The sequence below is a fragment of the Trachypithecus francoisi genome, unplaced genomic scaffold, assembly GCF_009764315.1.
Source record: "Trachypithecus francoisi isolate TF-2019V2 unplaced genomic scaffold, Tfra_2.0 Lachesis_group17, whole genome shotgun sequence".
Classification (NCBI taxonomy): domain Eukaryota; kingdom Metazoa; phylum Chordata; class Mammalia; order Primates; family Cercopithecidae; genus Trachypithecus; species Trachypithecus francoisi.
The window spans coordinates 81,677,285-81,693,828 of record NW_022681462.1 but is presented as its reverse complement, the minus strand read 5'-3'; the positions used below and the strand labels follow the sequence as shown (position 1 = coordinate 81,693,828).

The 16,544-nt window shown below is 47.1% G+C and overlaps 1 non-coding gene across 1 annotated transcript; it reads left to right on the top strand.

Annotated features, from left to right (window-relative positions):
* Positions 1–16,011: 16,011 nt before the first annotated feature.
* LOC117063155 lies at positions 16,012–16,079 on the top strand. The gene has a single exon (XR_004428769.1). It is a non-coding gene; the product is annotated as a small nucleolar RNA SNORD77 (small nucleolar RNA).
* The last annotated feature ends 465 nt before the right edge of the window (positions 16,080–16,544 follow it).

The window sequence follows — 16,544 nt, the reverse complement described above, 5'->3', positions numbered from 1 at the left end:
CCCGCAGGCTCTGTCATTTCATCACAGAGAGGGTTTTCATTGGTTCCTACAATAACAATACTAACAATAAGAATATCACTTTACATTTGCATATTCCTTTATCATTTCAAAATGCTTTTCTATGTACCATCTCATTTGCCCCAGAAATAAAAGCTAGTGTTCTTTAAAAAAGAGAGAGAAATCCTCCCTCCATATGATTCTGCCTTTGATACACTAACCAACCTGCCTCTCTATCCATCCCCAGCCCACAACATCCCTCAAACTCCTCTTCAGCAGAGATTTTGAAAGGGGTGTAATTGAGGAGGGAGGAGGCTCTGGGGAAGGACAGTTCTACATCCTTCCCCTCCAGGGTCCACCCCTGCAAGAACCCTCTGTGTGGAACAGAATGTATTCTTTGCAAGGTTTCTGTCACCTTGCAACTTACAGTTTTACAGACAGTAAAACTACAACCCCTGCTCTGACCATGATTTAGGTGTCTCTTAGAATTCAAGAAGAGTTGAAAAGAAACTTGCATTCAGAATATATAAAGAACTCTTACAATTCAACAATAAAAGGCCAAATAAGCCAACTTAAAAATGGGCAAAAGATTTGAATAGACATGTAAGAAGATACATGAATGGCTGATGAGCATATAAAAAGAAGCTCAACATCAGTAGCCATCAGGGAGATGCAGATCAAAAGCACAGTGAGATACCTCTTCATACCTACCAGCATGGTCAAAATCAAAAGAACGAGTAATAAGCACCAGACATGGTGGCTCACGTCTGTAATCCTAGTACTTTGGGAGGCTGAGGTGGGCGGATCACTTGAGCCCAGGAGTTCAAGACCAGCCTGGGCAACATAGTGAAATCCTGTCTCTACAAAAAATACAAAGATTACCCTGGCATGGTGGCATGCATCTGTAGCTGCAGCTGCTCAGGAGGCTGAGGTGGTAGGATTGCTTGAGCCTGGGAGGGAAAGGTTGCAGTGAGCTGAGATTGTGCCACTGCACTCCAGCCTGGGCAACAGAGCAAGACCTTGTCTCAAAACAACAACAACAATGGAAAAAAAAAAACCCAAGTAATAAGTGTTGATGAAGATATAGAGGAATTGAAGCCCTCATACATTGCTGCTGGGAATGTTAAATGGTGTGACCTCATTGGGAAAGAATTTGGTAGCTCCTTGCAGTTTTAAGCAGTTGCTGTAGGACCCAGCAACTCCACGCCCAGGTATATCCGCAAGAGACATGGAAACAAGGTCCACACAAAAACTTCACATGAGTGTTCATAGCAGCATTATTCATAATAGCCCCAAAGTGGAAAGAGCCCAAATGTCCATCGACTGATTAAATGAAATGTGGTATATCCATACAGCAGGGTATTATTTGGCAATAAAAAGTAATGATACACGCTACAATACGAATGAGTATTAAAAACATTATGTGAAGTGAAAGAAGTCCGTCACAAAGGACTATGTATGGTGGGATTCTATTTATAGGAAATGTCCAAAATAGACAAATCCATAGAGACAGAAAGTAGATTGGTAGTTGCTGGGAGCCGGGGGGTGGGGAGACTCGTGGGTGACTGCTTATGGGCATGGAGTTTCTTTTTGGGGAGGTCAAAATACTCTGATCTTAGATGACGGTGATGGTTGTACAGCTGTGAATATACTAAAATCCATTGTGTCGTATGCTTTAAAAAGTGAATTGTATGATATGCCAATTATATTTTAATAAAGCTATTTTTAAAATGTCAAGGGTTAAGTCCTAACTCAGTGCCTCACCATTGAGTATAATTAAAGGAATGTGTACATGGGAGGATATATTTGAAACTGCTTCAGATCTATTTCCTCAGCCTGAGTCTTGCAGCCCAGGGGGCTCCTCCACTGCAATAGTTCTGTGCTGGGCACAAAGGTAAATCCTGCTGAGGCAAGTCGCTCCCTGGCTCCCAACATCAGTTAGACTTTTGTTTGCGTTTCCAGCAAACGAGCAGGCTGGAAAGCTATGCTCTGTCTGGAGGCAAGATTTTCCAAATTCCTTTTGTGTGGCAAGAAGCAGAGCTCGGGGAGCAGATCCTGATTTCTGTGGGGACCTCCCGAGTAGACAGGAAGATAGAGGATGGCAGGGCTGTTTTGCTGGTCTTGGGGACAGAGGAGCTGAGGAAGGCAGTGAGGAAGTGAGATCGCCCTGCACTGGCTATCCAGGGATGGCGTGGGTGGGGCGGGGCTGGTTAGCAACATCCCTGAGCTCCCTGGGCAGGGGCCTTGGGAGCCTGCACATCTCTAGAAACCTGCCTCATGCTCTTAGCCATTTCCAGCCGGGTGTAGGGTGCAGGGCAGGAGTGCCCGAGGCAGAGCGCCTGGCTTCATTGGCCTGATGGTACCATACAGGGACCCAGAAGCTCCCACACGCCCCAGGGAGGGGGTGCAGAGGGCCTGAGAGTGCAGTGTCCTGGCAAAGTCCTGGCCAGGATGAAGAGCCCCCCAGGTACATCTCCCAGGGTCAAACGGGATGCCGCGGACTCCCACAGCAGTGTGGAGAAGGTAGCAGACAATATCTTAAAACTGAAATCTTCATGTTCTTTCCCCCATCTTCTCATGAGAGACTTCTTTTTTTCTTTAGTCTTCCATTCACGTTGCCTGGGGGAAAAGCAGAATTGTTCAGTGTGAGGGAAAAAGCTAGAAGCAGCCTACGCTCCTTTTTTACTAACAAATCAGACATTTAAGAATCAGGGGGGAAGCTGAGGGAAGCCTAGAGTTTAAAGTTAATAAAAGGACAGATGAGGAAGACAGGGAGGAAGCACCATGTCACCAGGGAGCCTGAGCGAGGGTCTCCCGACGGTACCAGGAGCATCACCATTGCCAGCCCTGGGAGCACTACTCACTGTCCAGGGGAGGATGGGGAGGAGCCACATGGACCAGCACTGCGTCATTGTGGGGCAGGGCACCCATCACGGCATCCATTCCTCACGGAGTGCCCAGTAGAGTGACAGCTGCTTGTGTCCCAAGGCTTTGCTGAGCCCCATCTGAATTGCCCTGGTGGAGAGGTATCCTCCATTTCCAGTGACATGAGACACCAAAAAGCTCCCCAGAAAAGCCAGTGAGGGGCCTTGACATTTAGAGAGCAGAGAGTTGATGGGGGTGTGGGAGGAAATCCCAGCGCTGGTTCTTGGGCAGGGCTGGACAGCAATCATCCTGCCCTTTGGCAATTTGCATTAGATGCCCTGGTGCTCCAGGTGACACCTGATTTCAGGTGCTGCTACACAGACAGGTTCCTGTGAACCTAGTTCTTCTCTCACTGATCCACTGTTGCCTCAAGGCCTCCTAAGGCCTCATTTTCTGCCTCAGAACCTTCTCTATCAAGTAGACCCCTCAGGCTATGGTTACACACAGCCCCGAAGTTCAGAGCAACACTGACCTTCAACCAGTGGGGCTGGGAGCTGGTGGAGAAGCTCCCTCACCTGTATTTCTGGGTGACAGCTCTGGAGGGGTTCTGTGGCTTCTCAGCAGGCCCTGGTGGAGTCAAGGCCCTTAGACACCTGGAGGTGACTTAGACACATCTGGATGCCCACTTGGGCTTCTCCTCTTTCCCACCTCTCTCTCCCCAGCCCCTCACTCCTGCTCTGGGGTTAGCTCTCAAAAGCCCTGGTTTCAGGTTAGGCGCAGTGACTCATGCCTGTAATCCCAGCACTTTGGGAGGCCCAGGCAGGCAGATCATCTGAGGTCAGGAGTTCTAGACCAGCTGACCAACATGGTGAAACCTCGTCTCTTCTAAAAATACAAAAATTAGTCAGTCGTGGTGGCACGTGCCTGTAATCCCAGCTACCTGGGAGGCTGAGGCAGGAGAATCACTTAAACCTGGGAGGCGGAGGTTGCAGTGAGCTGAGATAGCGCCATTGCACTCCAATGTGGGTGACAAGAGCGAAATTCCATCTCAAAAAAAAATTGTTTTAAAGCCCTGGTTTCAGGTTCTGCTTTGGTGTGACACAAAATCACACAAAGGCTAAGTCACCCCTGGTACTGTTAGGAGCCTCTGGTGACACTGCCCTACTACTTATGCTGAAGTGGGGAGCAGCTATTTGAGAGGGGGACTCCAAAAACGTGCTTACTGATTTGGGTAGTTCTGAATTTCTAAAATGTCATAGACGAAACTTAGAGGTCATCTTGTTGGACCCCTTCGTTTAACAGATGAGGAGACTGAGGCTGGAGAGTCTTTCCTACCAGCACGTGGAGCTGACGGCAGAGCTGGCTCAGGAGTCTGCTGCCTGGCTCCTTCCTCCCCAGGGGCCTCTGAGAGCTGCTCCTTGGAGGTCACAGAGCCGGTTTAAGTCGATCCCATCTGTGGAAATGCCTTGTAAACTGTGAAGCATCATAAAAATGCTATTTGTCATGATGTGTGCCAGACCTGGGACTGGAACCCAGATCTGCTGGCTCCCTGGATAGCAGAGGACTGCATTAGATACAATTGCTTATTTTCATAGTCTCACCCTCAGACACTTGCTAACTAAAAGCCCTCTCCCAGCTGCCCTGACTGCCAAGCGCTCCCTGCACGGCCTTCTGCTGAGTGCCCGGGGCTTGGGGTATGGCCATCTGCTGTCCTTGTCCATCTTTTATTCATTTATTCAGAAAAGTATTTACAAGTCTTTTAAGGTATCCTGGGTAACTTGCTAGTGCTGGGGATACAGTGGTGACCAAGACAGACACGGTTCCTGGCCTCAGGGAGGTTAGAGTCTAGTAGGGGAGAAAAGGAGGCAATGACCTCTCCACGAAGAAGACTGTGCTGGGCGCTATAAGCAGAGTGGAGGAGGCAGTGATGGTGAATTATCAGGGGCACCTAACCAATTATGGACGTCCGAGAAGCTCCCCTGAGGAGGGGCCATTTAGCTGGGACTTGCAGAATGAGCAGCAGAGAGGCAGACATGGGGAGAGGGTGTTTCCTGGCAGGAGAAGGACATGTGTGAAGGCCTGGGCAAAGGAGCTCCTGGTACTGGCAGGACAGAGAAGGCCCCGTGGATGCGGTGTGTTCAAGGTCAAGAGCCAGGAGAGACAGGGAGGGGGATTGGGCAACCCAGGCAGGACCAGTGGCTCCTTGAAAGTTTATCTTCAAAGCTTTCTGTTAAAAGCAGCGTGAAGTTGTTGGAGGATGTTCTGCGGAGAAATGACATCATCCAATTTTTGTGCTCAAGGGATCATTCTGCCCACAGGGTGGCTGGTGAGCATGTTGGAAGGAGGCCAGCATGGCTCCAGGGAACTGTGAGGGCACTGCTGAGTAACCTATAGGAGGGCACAGTCTTGGGAACAAGGTTGTGGCTTCAAGAAGTGGAGGATGACTTCATATGACGTTTAAGGTGGAATTGGCAACACGGGGAGATTGGATGTGGGAGGGGAGGGAGCAGGAATTGTCACAGTGACCCTGGGGTTTCTGACATAAGCAGCAGGATGAAGGGAGGAGATGCAGATTTGGGTAGAAGAACAAGATTTTGGACGTGTTGAGTTTGAGATATCTGTGTGGCAGCTGCATGAAGATGACAAGGGGGCGCTTAGATATGTGGGGCTAGGGGCTCAGAACAGAGCTCTGGGGCTGCAGACAGGCATTCGGGAATGTCCAGGAATGTTTAAAGCCGTGACTAAGATCAGCCAGAGATCTCAGCAGTGGCAGAGACATGGTTCCTGCCCTCACTGAGCTTACATTCTAACGGATGGACGGAAGACTTCACTTTCTGGCATGTCAGAGTAGCTCCTTAGAGGCCAGTCCTCCCACCAGGAATGAGCTGGATAAAGTCCAAAAGCTGTCTGTTGAGGGCAGCCAGGCTGGAGAGGGCAGGGTCCCCGGGGGAAGGGAAGCCTGTGGGTAGCGTCAGCGCCACGCCTCCCCTTGAGGCATCTGCTGATTCATGAGCTGCTTGGGGGCCAAGAGGCTAAAGCCAAGCAGAAAGTGTGGATAAGAAGCTGAGAACTTGAGTAGGAGAATTTGGCAATTTCGAAGGGCTGAGAGATAAATTTGGAGTTCAAACTACAAGGCAAGCAGGACCTAGGGGCCAAGATGTCTGGAGAAGAGAAGCACGTGGAGGTTAGCTTCTAAGGCCCCTTTCTCTGGAAGGCATTCACGGATCCGTAAGCAGCACCCAGCCAAGGAGTGAAGCGTGGCTAAGAGACCGGGAAGCTGAGCAGAGTTTTTGGCAGTCTCGTGGGACTTGGAAGACAAACTTGGAATTGAAGGCCCACCAAAGAGGAAGAGCCCTAAAGAACAAGCCAGACTTCCAGCGAGAACCTCAGATGGGTTACACACCAGGAGGCAGAGTGAGCTGGAAATAGAGCGGCCTTCAAAAAGCCTGACAGCTTCAAACCAGCTCAACCGCAGCCTGGATTACAAGTGACCTTCCCTTCTCTAACTGCCTTCCGGAAAATGAAGTAAATCCCCCATGATGAAGGACAGCATCAGTCGGAGCCAAAAAGTATCTCCGTCATAGAAACAGCCCCACAGGTGACCCAGATACTGGAGCTCCCTGACGTAGACTTCAAAATAAGTGTGATTAACATAGTTAAGAAAACAGATGACAAAATGGAGAATTTCACCACAGAACTCGAATCTATCCAAAAGTATCAAAAGGAAATTACGGTGAAATGGGTAGAATTTGGAAATTGATATTCTTAAAGAAGGGCTAACATTTTTCCATACAGCTGGGAGGAAAGACATGCCAGGGGGAAGTGGGTATACCAGGAAGCCCCACAGTGGCAGCCTGAAACAGGATGGAGTGTGTGTGGAGGGGGGTGGGGTGGGGAGGAGAGGAGGGGGGTGAGAAGGGCGGGGCAGCAGTGTTCCGTGGGAGAAAATTCTAGAAAGGACAGTCGGAACCACATTATGCTGGAACTTGAATGTTGGATGATGAAATTAGAATTCTGTTCTGCCGACTGAGAGAACAGTAGTTATGTTTGTCTGCATCTCTGCTTTTAGTTTGTCTCCGGGTCAATTTAGAAAAAGTAAAAAGTGATACAGTTTACGTTTTTTTAAAAAATTACTCTTTTTTCCCCAAACATTAGGAGATACAATAGCTGTATCAGTACTTAAAGCATTTGATCTGCTTCCCCATCCCTCAAAAATTTCATCTTTTTGGCTATTTTTTTCCCCAAAAACTATGTGATGAGCCTATATTACAGTTCTGGACAGTAAGATTCAACTTTTAAACAAATTTTGTTATTGAGCAAGACCTTTTCAGCTGGTTTATTTTGTCCTTCCTTTACTGACCTTGTAAACTACTTAATTGCGAAATGTGGTTTGTCTCAGAGTGCCTCTTAACATTGTATTCTTTAAAACAGGAGATTTTTCCATTGCATGGGAGACCAACAGCAACATCTTCCACACACCAAGCAGGGCTCCTCTTTCCACTTACTTAGAGACATATGGTTTTCATCAGTTACTTCTCTCTTCTTGGCAGCCACCACGGCAAGGATTTAAATTTTATTTAGCAAATAGCCCACCCCTCTCACACCAAGCCCCTGTTTGCTCTTCTCCCTCTTCCTCTGTCTCACAGGATCCCTCTTCTATCCCCATTCCCAGAGAGCACCAATCCGCCTGCCAGGCAAACCAAATCAACTGAGTTGCCTCCGTCAGCCACCCGTGGCCAGCAGAGCTGGAAGCAGGAAATCAGCCCAAAGGCCTCTGGGAGTTGGAGCGGACCGAGCTGAGTCCGAAGCACCTCTGGAGGAGAGGGTTCCTGAATCTCAACTGGCTGACCCATGGGAGCTGGTCTTCGCTGCTGCAGGGACGGGGCTGCAGGCGAGGCTGGTTTCGTTTGATGACATTTGGGGTGTTCTTCCCCAGTGCTGATGCAGGGGACAGTGGCCAAGCTCCAACCCCTTGCACAGGCGCCCCAACCTCTGCTCCCATCAGTTCCTACCTTTCCTGGAGTCACTGGAAGACACAAGCCTCCCACCTTAGTCACCTTCTAGGTTAGCAGTGAAGTTTGGGAACCCTAGCCCATCCGACCACCCTTCCTCCTGAAGCTAGCTGAGTTGCATTCCATGTAGATAGCCAGGGGTACCTGAGTCCTGGTGAAAACGCTGGAAACTAGGTGGTAAGAGACCCCAGTTGTCCAGTATCCTCACCCACCATATTGATTGCAAAAATGATCATTTCTACCTCCATCCCCACCGTTTACCCTTGTCTGGCACCCTGCTCTCCCACTCAGACCAATGCGCCTGCCCCTGCATGTCCCTAATTCTCCCCTGGCCTCTCTTTAGTCCATTCTGCATGAAGGCAGCACAATCTTTAAAAACAGATCGGATCATGTCAGGGCCCCACAAAAACCTCCTCGATGGCTTTCCACTGCACTTACCGCAAAATACAGATGCCTTGCTATGGCCTAGGTGCCCCTGCCTGTCTCTCCAGCCCCATCCTGAGTGGCTGTATGCCTCACCCACTGTGCCCCAGCCACACTGACCTCCCTCCATTCCTCAGGGCGCCACCATCCAGGACACCCCAGGCCAGGAGCTGGTGCAACTTTCATCCCTCCAGCTAGGGCAGCACAGCCTCCGCCCTCGCAGGCCGCCCGGCTCCAGGCACCATTGTGAACTCCTACCAGAGGTAAGATCAGCCCCTGCCCAGGACTCCGTTGTAGATCTCTGGGCCTTATCGAATCCAGCCTCTCCTTTTTCCAATGACAGACAGAGGCCCGAGTAGGGGAAGGAGGTTGTCCAGCACTTGGAGTGAGCTGAGAGCAGAACTGGCCTGTGTCTCACCTCTCAGAGCAGGGCTCCTTTTTCTTTCCCAGGCTGCCTGCTCAGAAACCATGGGGCAGCCCAAGGAGCAGGCTGTAGTTTGTGCAGCCCTTGAGAGACTGAGTTCCAGTCTGACTGCTTCCACCCTGCGCCCAGGACACAGTACAGCTCTGAATGAGGCAGGTGAACGTGTCTGGAGTGCTTCTCATGAGCCAGGTGCTCCACTAGGTGCTAGGGACTTGCCAGGGCTAGGGACTCTGCGTCTGAATCACACACTGGGAGACTCTCAGCCACACAGAAGCAGGGTGGCATGGGAGACTGACCTCAGACAAGCAGCAAGGCCCTAAGATCTCACTGGAGGAGGGAAAAGAGGGCCTTCTTAAGGCTCAAGGTACCCCGTGGCTGATCCTCCAGCTTGGGAGGCAGTGAGAATGGGGATAAGGGCCTGGGCTATTTTGAGAAGTCTCATGTACTGGGGAGGTAGGGTGTGGCTAGAGAGGTGCTGACAAGTGCAGGATGGGGCCAGGTGGGGTAAGATTTATCCAACAAGGCAGGTGGGGCTGATGGAAGCATCTCTGGGCTATAGTTAAACTTGAGCAACAGAAAAGAAAAAGCTGCTATTTAAACAACCAGCAAAATTATTCTAGCTTCTTCTGCCTTCTAAGGGGGTGGTATAATTCATATCAAAAGGATGATGCATTTTTACATGCCTGTAGAGGCTGCTAGGGAAAGGAGTTATGACGGGTAATTTGGTAGTGTTAAAGGAAAAAGTAATTTCAAAGCTGGTCCTTAGTGGCTTTCTGAGCAGACAGAGATGGGCCCAGATGCAGTCTGGGGTGGGGGATGGGGGCTGACTACTCCACAGGAGAGAGGAAAAGGATGTTATGGGAGTCTGGCTGTGTGTGTGTGTGTGTGTGTGTGTGTGTGTGTGTGTCTGTGTGAGAGAGAGAGGGAATGAGTCTGGTGGAGGCTGGGCCTCAAGGAGGCAAAATGGCTCATGGGAGCGAGGAGGTGGGTAGAGGACATGGCCAGAGGAGTATCACCCTTAAGGTGTTTTCTGTGCTAAAATGCAACGTAGCTCTCCCAATTACACACAGGAAAAACACGTTTCATATGCCTTATGCTAGAGCTACTTGGAGGAAATCAAGGAAAATAATCTATGTTTTACATTTGTCTTGATACAAGGCAGAAATGATAGCAGCTGAGGGAGGGAGGGAGGGAAGGAAGGAAGCAAGGAAGGAAGGAAGGAAGGAGTGGGGAGGGAAGGAGTGGGGAGGGAGGGAGGGAAAGGAGGGAGGGAGGACTGGATTTTAGTAGAAACAGGATATCAGAGTAAAAGGGATTTGGGAACAAGTCCCCAGAATTATTGCAGGAAACCTTGGGTTTTCCTCTATTGTGGGTTGAGGGCTTGATCTGTTTTCTCTTGGATGAAAAGCAAGGTGGCCCCATAAGGTCACAGGACTTATAAACACCCAAATGGCAGACACCTGGGTTTTAGTTTTGTGTGTAACTTACTAAGTGATCAGCAAGAAGAAGAGCAGAACTTGGGGAGGTTCAGGGCAACCGCTAATGGGCAGGAGGAGATTCATCATCTAGGAGTCTAAATCCAGGTCTGTTCTGTCAAAGGCAGGTCCTCAGGTCACCTTCACGAAGGGGATTATAGAAACCCTTGTAGGATCGGGCAGGAAACAGGAATGCTCTTCCCTGCTTCACACACACGTGTGCATCCACCTCCCATACCCCCTCCACCCTGGTCCCCCACAAACCACCTCAGCTTAAAGATAGGTCTGACTCTGTGTCTCCCCTGCCCCCTTCCTTTTGCTGTTTCTTAAAGCAAGAAAAGTGGCTTTGAAACCACTTTTAAATTATGGATCAGCTCATTGGCAGCCAGTTAAGATGACTGAGTGGTTTCCTCAGTATTTCAGGGCAGCCCTGGGATCCTTTTGGCTGTAAATGAGGACACATTCCTTTCCCTACCACTTAGAAACAGGTCGCTCAAGGTGCTGACCCCAGAAATCCCCATGTTCAAGACAAGTTGCTTTGTTGTTTTTCTTCTTCTTTTTAAAAACAGAGACGGAGTCTCACTATATTGCCCAGGCTGGTCTTAAACTCCTGGCCTCAAGTGATCCTCCTGCCTCAGCCTCCAAAAGTGCTGAAATTACAGGTGTGAGCCACCATGCCTGGCTTGCTTTGTTCTTTTTAGAAGTGTAGCTACTTCTTGGGAGGGGGAGGAGGGATAAAAGAGTACACATTGGGTACGATGTATACCGCTGAGGTGATGAGTGCACTAAAATCTCAGAAATCACCACTAAAGCATTTGTCCTTGTAACCACAAGCCAATCATACCCCAAGAACTATTGAAATAAAAATTAACATTAAAAAAAAATGTAGCTACTTCAAATCATGCATGGCCCTGACCAGGGTGTCCTCAAAAGGCCTCACCAACATCCAACCCACAGGTATCAACTTTATATCTCGATTTCTTCAGAGAAGAGTCCATCATATACCTTACTGCAATACAACCCTTAGAAAGCAGGGTTCCTCAGGGAACTAGTGTGGGCATCTCCATCCAGAGGAGGATGACCAGGGAGGAGGGGGATCTAGAAACCATCTCAGATGTAAAATGAATTTGGGATTTTTTTTTTTTTTTAGACGGAGTCTTGCTCTGTTGCCAGGCTGGAATGCAGTGGCACGATCTTGGCTCACTGCAACTTCTGCCTCCTGGGTTCAAGCGATTCTCCTGCCTCAGCCTCCTGAATAGCTGGGATTACAGGCGCACACCACTATGCCTGGCTAATTTTTGTATTTTTGGTACAGATGGGGTTTCACCATGTTGACCAGGATGGTCTTGATCTCTTGACCTCGTGATCCGCCCGCCTCGGCCTCCCAAAGTGCTGGAATTACAGGTGTGAGCCACTGTGCCCGGCCAAATTTGGGATATCGAGTAGAAGGAAGAGCCAGTCGGGAAGAACATGCAATTATTAGTGAGGACTCTCACTCCTAAGTGAGAAAAATCCAACCAAGTAAGTTAAGCAAGAAAAAAATGTATTGGCTTATGTAAAAGGGCAAGTCAAGTAAGCTTCAGGAATGGCTGGATCCAGCAGCTCAACAATGTCCTCAGGGTTCTCTAAGTTTCTCTCTCCTTCACCTGACTGTTTCTACTTGGCATTATCTATGGCTGGATCTTGTGCCTCAGACTAAATCCCTGGGGCTCTGTCTCATGCCATCTATCAAATATTTTCTCTCCAAGTGGCAGGAACCCTTCTTGGTCACCACTAGCACTGGATTCTTATCCTATCAGCTTAGAGACCCTACCAGAATGAATCGGTTTCCCCTAGAAACTCTGTTGGGAAAGTGCTAGGCCCAGACTTGAATCACAGCCCTGTACCTGAAACAGTACCCACTGCCCGATCCGGTATTCCTGTTGGCCTGGCCTGGGTCATGAGCACACTCCCTGGTTTTGAGAAGACTGCAGTCAGCTCTGCCCAAATCACCTGAAAAAGGTTCCCCACAGGAAAGAGGGGTTCCGTTACTGCTGCAGGGGTGGAAGAGGTGCTGGGCAGATAAAAACAGCAGATGTCCACTGCAGCTGTCTATACATTCATGAGAAATCCTGGGGCGTTTCTCTGTCATGCAAGTTCGATCACATCACCATCTAGCTTAATATCCTTCAGGGCCCTACAAGGTAAGGTCAGCTTCCTTCAAATGACATGCAAAGCCCTCCAGGCTCTGGCCCTGGAGCCCTGCTCAGCTTCACCTCCAACCACTCTCTGCCTACCCACACCCCTGGTCCCTGGCACATCCCACCCAGAGCCAGTCAGGCCTCACTCTGTCCTCCCATGTGCCAGGCTTTCTCCTAATTCTACAGCACACCCAAAGGCAAATTAACAAAAGTTTCCTGAAATCTTAGGGGGAAAGGGGAAGTACACACCAGAGTGCAACCTATAACTGTTCTTAGAAGTGGTTCTGCTGAGAGCACCTAGTCCAGAGCTAACTTCAAAGCCATGGCCAGGTGCAGTGGCTCACGCCTGTAATCCCAGCACTTTGGGAGGCCAAGGCGGGCAGATGACTTGAGGTCAGGAGTTCAAGACCAGCCTGAGCAACATGGCAAAATCCCGTCTCTACTAAAAATACAAGAATTAGCTAGGCGTGGTGGCACATGCCTGTAATCCCAGCTACTGGGGAGGCTGAGGCAAGAAAATTGCTTGAACCCGGGAGGTGGAGGTTACAGTGAGCCGAGATCGTGCCATTGCACTCCAGCCTAGGTGACAGAGTGAGACTCCATCTCAGAAAAAAACACAAACCCACGAAGTCCTTCACAGCCCCCCTCCCCACCTCACCCATCAGCTGCCTGGAGCTGGAAGGACAAATCTCCTCCCATCACCAGGCCTATCCCAACTATCCCCTTCCTTGGAGTCCAGGTCTAAGCAACTCTCTCTCCACCTCCCCAGCCCCAGGAAGTGTTTTTTTCCTCTCACTCACATCTAAGATCTGCCTCCCAAGCCCTCTTTCCTGCCCCAGAATTAGCCTCTTTCTTGCATTATTGATAATAGGGATATCAAAAAATAATAATAATAAAATACTGGTTAGGATATTTCCCAAAAGCTGAGATGGGCAGGTTAAAATAGCAACTCAGTGGGACACCGACTCCCAGGTCCAGGACGGACCATGCAGAGCCCCATCGGGCTCATTTGCACTTTTTCTCCAGCCTGAGCTGAAGAAGTGAGCTCTTCTCTCCCACATTCTTCTCTACCGCAACTAACTCCTTATCTTGTGCAAACAACTGATCCCAGAGTAACACACAACGTTGCAAGGACACATCAATTTCAGGCATAAAATAGTCTCATTCCAAATTAGGAGATGGTGGTGCTCTAAATAAAACAATCCTCAGAGACATAATTCAACAAATTCATTAAATGTATATTACTAAAGGGTATTAACATCTCAGACTCAGTAATCGCCTTTAGAGGCCCATCAGTGCTTTCCCATACTCCCCAAGAATGATAGGTAGACCCTGGCTGTTTTATATTAGCATAGCTCAAAGGGTCAACTCTAGTAGTGCATTCCGAAACAAAGAACATCTGCCACAAAGCAAACTGTAGTCTCCATCTGAAAAGGCAGACACAGTTTATATTCCTAAAATGTCATTTTTTCCTCAGTTAAAAAAAAGAAAAACCTCAATTTACTGTAAAGTAACTTTTAAATTCCAGAACAAAGGACAACAAAGAGAGAGAGAAGGTGAAGGTTGACTTCAAGACTTTGTTGTAGGAAACCTATTAAGACATCCAATCAAAACTAAAATTTAATCCGACATGGGAGTTTCCTAAACCTGTTCCAAACAGTGAAATGTTATATAATTGTAATGTTTTATAACATTTTATATAAAACTTCAGTTTAAAACATAGCTAAGCTCTAAAGCAAGAAAAAGAAAATTTCCAGGTACCAGAAATGAAGCAGAAACCTGTAACCACAGAGGGTCAGAAAGGGCAAACCACCAAAAGAGTAGGAGAATAATGAGATAACCCCATAAAAAGTCCTTAATAAGTCAAGGCACTTACAGGATTCCTGTGAAAAAACAACACCTATTGAAGTTGAGCTCACACACAAAAATTATAAAACAGATGGGAAAGTTCAATGCCAAGATAGACATTCTACTGACTCAGCAAATAGAATAACTAACATCAGTGGAACTAGAGACTAAAAAGTGATCTGAAAAGGGCCTTAAGTTTGATTAAGAGATGAAAGAGATAAAGGAGGTTCCCATATAACAAGAATAGAAAATTATAAAATAAGAACAAGAAAATTCGCAGTCTCTAGCTATAATTGTGCAGTTGTCTCTTTTTCCTTGCATTTCTGTCTCATTTTGCTTCATGTATTTTGAGTCAGCTTTCTTATTAGGTGCATGTACATTTAGGATTACTGTGTCTTGTTGATAAATGGATCCTTTTGTTACTATGAAATAACCTTCTTTATCCTTGGAAATATTTTTTAGACTGAAATCTGCTTTGTAGGATAGTAATATAGCCACTCCAGCTTTCTTTTGATTAATATTTGCAGGACATATCTTTATGCAATTTTTCTCTTTTGACCTATTTATGACTATATTTAAAGTGGATTTCTTGTAGGCAGTTTATAGTTGGATCATGATTTTTAAAAAATACAACCTGACAATCTATGCCTTTTAATTGGGGTGTTTAGATCATTTACATTTAAAGTGATTGTTGATATGGTTGAGTTTGAATCTACCATTTTGCTACTTGTATTCTAGTTATCCCATTTCTTCTTTGTTCTTTATTTCCTCTTTTCGAGTTACTTAATATGTTTCATGATTCCACTGATCTTAGGTTTACTTTATTTCTCAGATATCACATAATATCTATTTATCATAGATCTACCTTATTGTTTTTAACCTCAGTCTAGTATTCCACAGTATGGATGTACCATAGCTTGTTTACCTATCAATAGAAACTGAAATATTTTTTCAAATTTTTATTGTTACGAGAAATACTGTAATTAATACATTTATTCATGCCTCTTTGTTTTTTGTTTGTTTGTTTGTTTGTTTTGTTTTTTGAGACAAGTTCTCACTCTGTCACCCAGGCTGGGGTGCAGTGGTGTGATCTCAGCTCACTGCAACCTTTGCCTCTTAGGCTCACGCGATCCCCCCACCTCAGCCACCCAAGTAGCCAGGATTACAAGTGCATGCCACAATGCCCAGCTAATTTTTATATTTTCTATAGAGACAGGATTTCACCATGTTGACCAGACTGGTCTCAAACTCCTGGCCTCAAGCAATCCACCTGCTTTGGTCTCTTAAAGTGCTGGGATCACAGGCATGAGTCACCATGCCCAGCCATGCCTCTTTGAGCCTCTGTAAGTATTTTTGTAGGATCAAATCTCAAAAGTGAAATTTCTAGGTCAAAAGATACGCATATATTCATTTTGATGGGTGCTGTTAAGTTCACTTCCAAAAAAGATGTATCTGTTCTTCTCAGTAACAGCATTTTCCCACATCCTTGTCAACCTTAGATAGAATCTTTTCTTTCTTTCTGTTTCTTCCTTCTTTCTTTCTTTCTTTCTTTCTTTCTTTCTTTCTTTCTTCTTTCTTTCTCTTTCTTTCTTTTACTTTTCTCTCTCTCTTTCTCTCTCTCCTTCTCTTTCCTTATTCTATTGGAGGAGGGGCTGTCATTACTGTTTAATTTGTGTGCTTCTGGTGATATTAAACATATTTCCATATATCTATTCACCATTTGTACTTTTTCTGTGAATTACCTATCATTGTGGGCTGAATTGTGTCTCCTCAAAATTTGTATGTTGATACTATGATGGTTGCATAGTTCAGCAGACTGAATCATGAAGAAATGTACCATGTGTCTGATGTATCTGGGGTGGCTGCAGTTTGCTGTTAGCAGTTAAGCAGTGTACCACCAATCTACCATTAAAATATTCTTTTTTTTTTTTTTTTTTGAGACGGAGTCTCGCTCTGTCGCCCAGGCTAGAGTGCAGTGGCACGATCTTGGCTCACTGCAAGCTCCGCCTCCCGGGTTCACGCCATTCTCCTGCCTCAGCCTCGCGAGGAGCTGGGACTACAGGCGCCCGCCACCATGCCCGGATTCTTTTTTGTATTTTTTAGTAGAGACGGGGTTTCACTGTGTTAGCCAGGATGGTCTCGATCTCCTGACCTTGTGATCTGCCTGCCTTGGCCTCCCAAAGTGCTAGGATTACAGGTGTGAGCCACTGCACCTGGCCCAAAATATTCTTTACTGACAATTTTGTATGAAAATTATAGAAAAAAAAATTGTATGTTTAAGTCCTTAACCCCAGCTTCTCATAATATAACTGTACTTGAA